General features: G+C 44.8%; 1 long non-coding RNA gene across 1 annotated transcript; it reads right to left on the reverse strand.

Moving 5' to 3' along the window:
• Positions 1–4,468: 4,468 nt before the first annotated feature.
• Positions 4,469–7,380, reverse strand: LOC143413441 (uncharacterized). Its single transcript, XR_013094043.1, has 4 exons — positions 7,260–7,380; positions 6,461–6,520; positions 5,588–5,720; positions 4,469–5,358 (listed from the first exon to the last, which is right to left on the reverse strand). It is a non-coding gene; the product is annotated as an uncharacterized LOC143413441 (long non-coding RNA).
• Between the last annotated feature and the right edge of the window lie 238 nt (positions 7,381–7,618).

Below are 7,618 nucleotides of genomic sequence, written 5' to 3' on the forward strand. Positions count from 1 at the left end.
CGCCTGTAGCGCAGGTCCCAGTAGCTCCAGTGCTGCCTGTAGCGCAGGCCCCAGTAGCTCCAGTGCCGCCTGTAGCGCAGGCCCCAGTAGCTCCAGTGCCGCCTGTAGCGCAGGCCCCAGTAGCTCCAGTGCCGCCTGTAGCGCAGGCCCCAGTAGCTCCAGTGCCCCCGCTACCCGTAACTCTGGCTCCAGTAATAGTGGTCTCACATACTCACTCCATGCAGGGAGAAAGTATAATTTTACCTCAAGGTGCTTTTTGTAGTTCAGCCGCCTTTGGCACAGTTTGCCGCTCCAGGGCTTCCCCAGAGGCTAGGTCCCAGTCCTCAGCTGATTCTGGACCCCTGGAGTTTAAGCAACCACCCGAGGGACTGCTCCGGCCTTTGTCTCTTGTCTCCGCTGGAGGGTCCGACGGACCGCTCCGGCCTTTGTTTCCTGTTTCCGCTGGAGGGTCCGAGGGACCGCTCCGGCCTTTGTCTCCTGTTTCAGCTGGGGGGCCCGAGGAGCCCGTCCAGCAGCCTTCCTCGTCAGCTGGTGGTTCCGGAGAACCACACCAGCCTCATGCCTCGTCGGCTGGAGGGTCCGAGGGGCCCGTTCAGCCTCCTGTCTCCGCTGGAGGGTCCGAGGGGCCCGTTCAGCAACCTTCCTCGTCAGCTGGGGGTTCAGGAGAACCGCACCAGCACCATGCCACATCAGCTGGAGGGCCCGAGGAGCCCATCCAGCCACCATCTGCTACGCCAGCTCCAGCCTGTGCTTCGTCAGCTGCAGCTCCAGCCCGTGCTTCGTCTGCTGCAGCCTCAGAGCCTTCGTCTGCTGCAGCCTCAGAGCCTTCGTCTGCTGCAGCCTCAGAGCCTTCGTCAGCTGCAGCCTCAGAGCCTTCGTCAGCTGCAGCCTCAGAGCCTTCGTCAGCTGCAGCCTCAGAGCCATCGCCAGCTGCAGCCTCAGAGCCATCGCCAGCTGCAGCCTCGTCTTCGTCTTCGTCCTCGTCTGGTCCGGCCTCATCCGAGTCTTCTGCTACGCCTGGTCCTGCGGCCTCTGCTTCTGCTACGCCTGGTCCAGCTGCATCCGCCTGTGCTTCTGCTACGCCTGGTCCAGCTGCATCCGCCTGTGCTTCTGTTACGCCTGGTCCTGTGCCCTCCAAGCCTCGGCCGGTGCGCCTGACACTTGGGCGCCGCCGCTGCCTTCCGCGCGGCCGGCCCCCGGACCGCCATCGCCCGAGTGGCCGCCGCTGCCTTCCGCACGGCCGGCCCCCGGACCGCCATCGCCCGAGTGGCCGCCGTTGCCGTCCGCACGGCCGGCCTCCCGAACTGTATCCACGTCGCCGCCGTTGCCGTCCGCACGGTCGGCCCCCCGAACTGTTTTGGACTCCTGTGCTGTCGGCCCCCTGGCCGGCCCCCCCGAACTGTTTTGGACTCCTGTGCTGTCGGCCCCCTGAACTCTTCTGTTTTGGACTCTGTTTTTTCCTGTGTTTTGGTGTGCTTCGTTTCTTTTGGTTTTGGGCTCGTTTTTTGTTTTTGTCTTTTGGCCTTCTGGTGCTCCGGTTTTGTTTTGCTTCGAGCCCTCCTTCCTGGGCCCCCGCCGCCCGCCCTGGTCGGGTTGTTTTCTGTTTTTTCTGGCTGTTTCTTGTTGGGCTGTCTGGAGCCAGCCTTTGAGGGGGGGGTACTGTCATGATCCTGGGTCCTTTTGACCCAGCGTTTTGTGTTTTCTCTTCGCGATTTTGGTTCTGTTCTTCCTCTGGTTAGTGTTTACTCTGTTCTGCCCGTGTGTTCCTGTATCTAGTCCGCGTTTCTTAGTTTGTGTCCTTTCATGTGTAAGTTCCTGTTTTATTGTGAAGGTCTGTGTCTTATGTGAGTGTTTTCAGTTTGCCTCCCTAGTCTCGTCATGTTAATTACTCCCAGCTGTGTCCCCACCTGTATGTAATCCCCCTGTGTTCTCTGAGTGTATTTTAGTTGTGTCTTCTGTCTTAGTTGTTGCTGGTTCGTCTGTGTTGTTTCCCCTCGGTCTCCCTGTATGTATTTCCCCGGACCTCCCTGCACCGTCATTCTTGGTTTGTGTTGTTAGTTTACCCAGTTTAGGTTTCAGTTTCATGTTCCTAGCGCCTTTGTTGTTTGCATTTTTGTTGTTAATAAACACTCACCTGCACCAGAGCTGCCGCCTTTTGGTCCTATATATATTCCACACGGCTTGCCCCCGCAAACCGTGACAGTTCCTCCCCTACATCTAGGATGGTGGGGGATGCTATGAGCTATAGTGTTGCAGGCACATTGCATGTAAGGTTCTGGTTTCCTTATTTAGTAAGGAATGTTTACTTCCTGCCGTTTATGGGCTCACCTGTGCTTGTATATGGTGGACCGTTATATGGGATGAGGGGAGATGACCCTTTCATTACTCGGGATGTTGATACACGGTTGTAACCAGGGAGACACACACACACACACACACACACATTCACTCACATGCTCACACGTGCATATATACACACAGTGCCATAGCTTTTACGACTCACCATATGGGTTTTGCAATGAGGTATTTCTGTAACTGTTTTCACTGAATAAAAGGCTGTGAGGGGACGCTGGTTCTTTTACGTTGGCTGGGATCAGGTGAGGGACTTTCAGATCCAAGATCCTGCTTCCCTTGCAAGTTGAAATGGATTGAGCTCTGATTGTCTTGCTTTGTTCACAGGGATGCGTCTCTGAGCTAGCGAGGCCTGCGAGTGCAGACCTAACACTTGCATGTTTGTCAAGGTCAGGCACTGCTCGACCTCTCAGCAGCATGAAGCAGGTTTAACCTCCATGGATAACTTCTACCGTCATGACAGCTGCATGAAACTTTTCAATTGTTATCCTTTTGCTAAGCTTTAAAACTGTAACTGGGAGTCGGCAGCTCTCGCTTGTAGATGCTACTGTGAACCATAACCCGCACAGCAAGCTCATGTTTCAGTTTTATATAATTTACACACAGTCTGTAGAAACAATGGGATAAATCTAATGCACAGTCCTGATGGCAGCACACTCACTGAGGTTCTCTCAATGCAGCACAAGATCAGTCAGATAGTTTTATTGTTGTGTCTGATTACTGTTCTATGAGTCTGAGGATGAAGTGCTGTTCAGTTCATGGTCTGTGCCTCTGTATTAGCCACCCTGATAATACTTTGGCTGTTTTTAGAATTAGTGCTAACCGGGGACGCACTGAGATTTAAAACAACAGTCTGCCTGAGGGCCAAATGCTGATATTGTATCAAGATCTGCTGGTTTTGTTTCTCTCGTCATTTAGTCACAATTTTCTTTCAAGGAAAAAAGAAATATAAAATATTTATTTTATAGTATTTGCCAACATGCTGACATCAGGCCGACCAGCACATATACCAAAATATAATATCTATTGAAGTATTTACTAGAAAGGAACTCCAGAAGAAGACCAATTTTTATCCAGGACATTTCTCCATGCCTGTTTGGACTTGAAGACCTGGTGACTGTGATAAGTCGACATGACCGTGTCACTTTAAGTTAGCAAAGGCAGGCAGAGCTGCGTGGCTCCTCTGGCACCCTATAAAGGATGACTCACCATATTTGCTATATGCCATATATCTAAAGTGACATTATGTGTTTATGTGAAATATTACTTGGAAACTTACCATAGAATTTATTAAACTGGGTATTTGAATATACAATAAGTTTAAGACCAGAAACATCAAGCAAAGCTTTTATTTTACAAACAAAAACATACTGTAATGATTTTCTCCTCCTGGTGCTCTGTACACAGCAAATCCAGCATGTCCAAATTAACACTGTCGGATTTGATTTCAACACTATTAAAGTGTCTATATGGGTCCACACCAGAGAGTGTTAATTTAACTCGTTTTGGAGAGTTGGTACGTTAACTCTGATTTAGTGTTAAACACCAAATCTGGCTGGAGTTGATAATTTAACACTTGGTGTTAAGAGTTTATATATTAACTCTCAAAGAGTATTTTAGTTTAACTACGTAAGAGTTATCTTCTAATTCATTCTAAAAAGCGGGAATTTTACTGTTCTGAACTTCTAGAAATTTCTTTTGGAAATAAAAATTTACTAAACAGATGCAATAGTTTTTGAAAAACATTTATTCTGAACTGTGCACCACAATTTCAAAACATTTTTTGAAAGATGTAACAGTGTACATGTTCTCACTTTCATTAGAATTGTGTTTATCAAAAGGTCTGACATAGGTGAGCTGCACTGTAAAAAAAACGTGCTGTTTTTACAGGAAAACCCTGGCAGCTGGGGTTACCAGGGACTTCCTGTAAAAACGCTTTACAGATGCAACTTGTAAATTGATTTACAGTGAATGAATCTCAGATTAAAACAGTTAAATCTACAGGAAAAAGAAGTTAATTTCACACATAGATGTGATATATAAATACACTATTTCCTGTATCTTTTACAAGTAATAAATGCTTTTTGTGGATCCATAAACTGCAAAATTAACAGGGAAATATCGTACAAAGAACTAATTTAACATGGTAGAACTATGGTGAAACTGTGCATATTAAATGGAGCTGCTCTGTAAATTATACATAAAATCTATGCTGAATATTATATGTTTTAATGTAAAATTTTAACCATAACCCAGCAAATTTCTTACTGCTACGCCTACACCCAAACATGCAAAAATACATCTTGAGAAAACACAAGAGAGGAAAATATCACTTTTGGGAAATTTATTTTGCAGCCACATTAGCAAAATGACAGCAAATGGATCCATTTTTTCAACTAACACAATATGCAATGCACACAGCAACTACACAATTCAATCAAAATATAGGCTATAAAAGCTGTGGAACATTCCTGCAAAGCAAGAACCACGTTCATGAAACAAGCATTTGTTAGACCCTCCACCAGAAAAAGTTAAATAACCTGTTAAGACTTTAAAACAAAAAACACATATTGTGCCAAAAATGATCATAATCACCGTGCAACGCAACACGCACCCTGCTGTCACCACAACCATGGCCCTGGTCAGAAAACATCAGCAAAACCACGTGGTGAAACAAACCTACACATGTGGTCTAGAAACACTGCAGTAGCCGCATGTTGTTTTTTTCTTTTCTTATGTAAATAAAGAACATTCCTACAAAGAAAGAACATCTTCATGAATTGGCTTCATGCATTCGACCAGTAAAAGGTTCCAGTACACATTGTGGAACAAAATTAACAAAGTAAAACTAACAGTCCACAGAGAGTCAAAATTTAGGCTTAGCGCCACTCGTGGTCGGCGAGATCCTGAATCAGGGTGAGGACTCGAGGGTTCACACTGAGACGACGCTTTGAGTTTTTGTTCTCTACTTTGGTTCCTTTTTCTGGGTTTATGGAGAAGAAACACCTGTAGAATAACAATCATATAAAAGTTTATTAAGCATTTTTATAATTGATCAGTTAAAATACACGTACAAAGTAAGTAAAAATTAAGTATATACATATATATACACACAGTCATGGCCATGACCACGTTCAAGACAAAGTATAACCAAAATGCTGTGGGGAAGTGAACATAGTGGGAGACCAGGCTGGGATACGTGAAAAGACTGAAGGGTATTGAAGATGGAGTTTACCTTTATTCCTCTGACGCCTTGGATAGTTTCAGACTGGAGATCAGCAACAGCCGCGTCATATGTCTCTGGAGTGCGTGGAGGACCACAGGCATTTGGATCAGCATAAAACTCACTTCGTGTTACTTCACAGTACCTGCAAAAATATTGAGAGCAGCTGAAGTTTTCTGTAAACCCTCGTATGCAATGAGAACCCAAGTTGTCCCCAGCAATACAGTAAAGACCCCCTTTTACTGTTTCTCCATCTACATCTATTCCATCTGTCTCCAAAGATTTCAGATCTGCCAACAACTCTGAGAAAACTTTGGCTATTCCAAAACGCTTGAAGTCATTCTCAACACACAACAAGACTAAAAACATGTTATCTGTATTTGAACGCAAATGAATGGGTAAATTTGCTAATGACAGATAGACTGCAAGAAGTTTGTGCGTCTTTTTAGCAGAACCCAGGGGGTTCACTACCTCAAATGAATCTTGGTACAAAATCAGTTTGAGGCTTTCCGGGTTTTCATTAAAGAACTGGTGACATTTGAATATTTTGCCATCATATAAATCCTTAAAAATTTCTACATCAGGACCCCAAACTGTTGTGACTGTGTATTCCTCCATAACTGTGACTCTAAAAAGCTCTTCAGGGTTTCTCCAACTGGTATGTAGTAAGCACATTTTTCTGTCATGTTTTCATCCATTCCCAATGGCACTTTCTTGGGTTCTGTGTATTTAAACATTTTTTTGAATGTTTGATTTCTGGTGTGTGTTGTTCCTAGTTGTCCCTGATGGCAAGCAGAGAACAAATCTGACTCTTTAATGCAGTCACAAATTTTAGTGACTGCTTCATCTGATAGGTTCATTTCATTTTTTTAGTAAACAACTTACCTTATTAATTGTGTAGGCTTGACCCAATTCGTGCACATTCTGCATTTCCTCAGCAATACTCTGTATAGTAGAGGGAGGAATTAGCAGCTGTCCTTGCAGTTTAAGGTAAAAGACACACATGTTTCTGAGATAAGAATGACTATCCTTCTCTGGCATATCACTGGCTGAACTAGCAGATGCCATGGTTTCATGTGTGTTTTCTGAATATTCTGTACTGTCATTTGGGGGCTGAGGATGAGATTCCTTGTACATGTCATCAATACCATCTGGGGAACAAGCTTTATGCTTCCTACACATGTGAGAAGTAAATGATGACTTTTTTGTAAACATATGCTTACAACCACTTACTGGACATGACACAGACCTGCCCTCTGCAATATGATCGTTTAAGTGAGACACTAGCTCTTTCACTTTTTGAAAATGGCGGGCACATAATGAAACCGCACATTTTAAATCTGCAACAAGAGCTTTATGAGTAGCTTGAAGTGCAGGTGCATTGTGCACACGATAAAAATGCCCCTTGAAAGCAGAATATGTGGTGAATGTTTGGCTGCAATTGGCGCCAACACATTTAAAAATACAACAAGGCTCATTCTTATGCACTCTGCAATGTAGTACATAGCCTCTTAATGTGACCAATACCTTTTTACAAAAGACGCAGATGATCATTTTTAGTATTTCAAAAGTTTGCCTGTGCTTTTCAGCTGAACTAGCATGCTAGCGCTAGGTTATGAGCATTGGTCTAAATATCAACTGGTGCTTTTATCTTGAAAAAACGTCGCCTAGATATTGAACTTACCGTGCAGACTTTCTGACGAACAAACACAGATCCTCAAAAAACACTTGAAATCGTATGTTTGTAATTTGTCCTAACAATGTAGTTGCTGAAAGTTCAACGTTTTCTTCTCCCGTCTTCTCTCTCGTGCTGGCTCGTTAGCTATAGTCGTGAACTAGGCGCTCTTCCCCTCCCGCCCTCACGTCATTATCCAATCAGAGACGAGCTTCAGATGCACATTCAAAATTAGGCGCGCTCAGTGCAACGGTGAGTGGTTTGAAGTAGCTTACAGTAGTGATGTGCGATACCACTGATTTCCTTTCCGATCCGATACCAAGTAATATTCAGGGTGGTATCGACGATACTGATCCGATACCGATACT

The sequence above is a fragment of the Maylandia zebra genome, linkage group LG2, assembly GCF_041146795.1.
Source record: "Maylandia zebra isolate NMK-2024a linkage group LG2, Mzebra_GT3a, whole genome shotgun sequence".
NCBI classification, from domain to species: domain Eukaryota; kingdom Metazoa; phylum Chordata; class Actinopteri; order Cichliformes; family Cichlidae; genus Maylandia; species Maylandia zebra.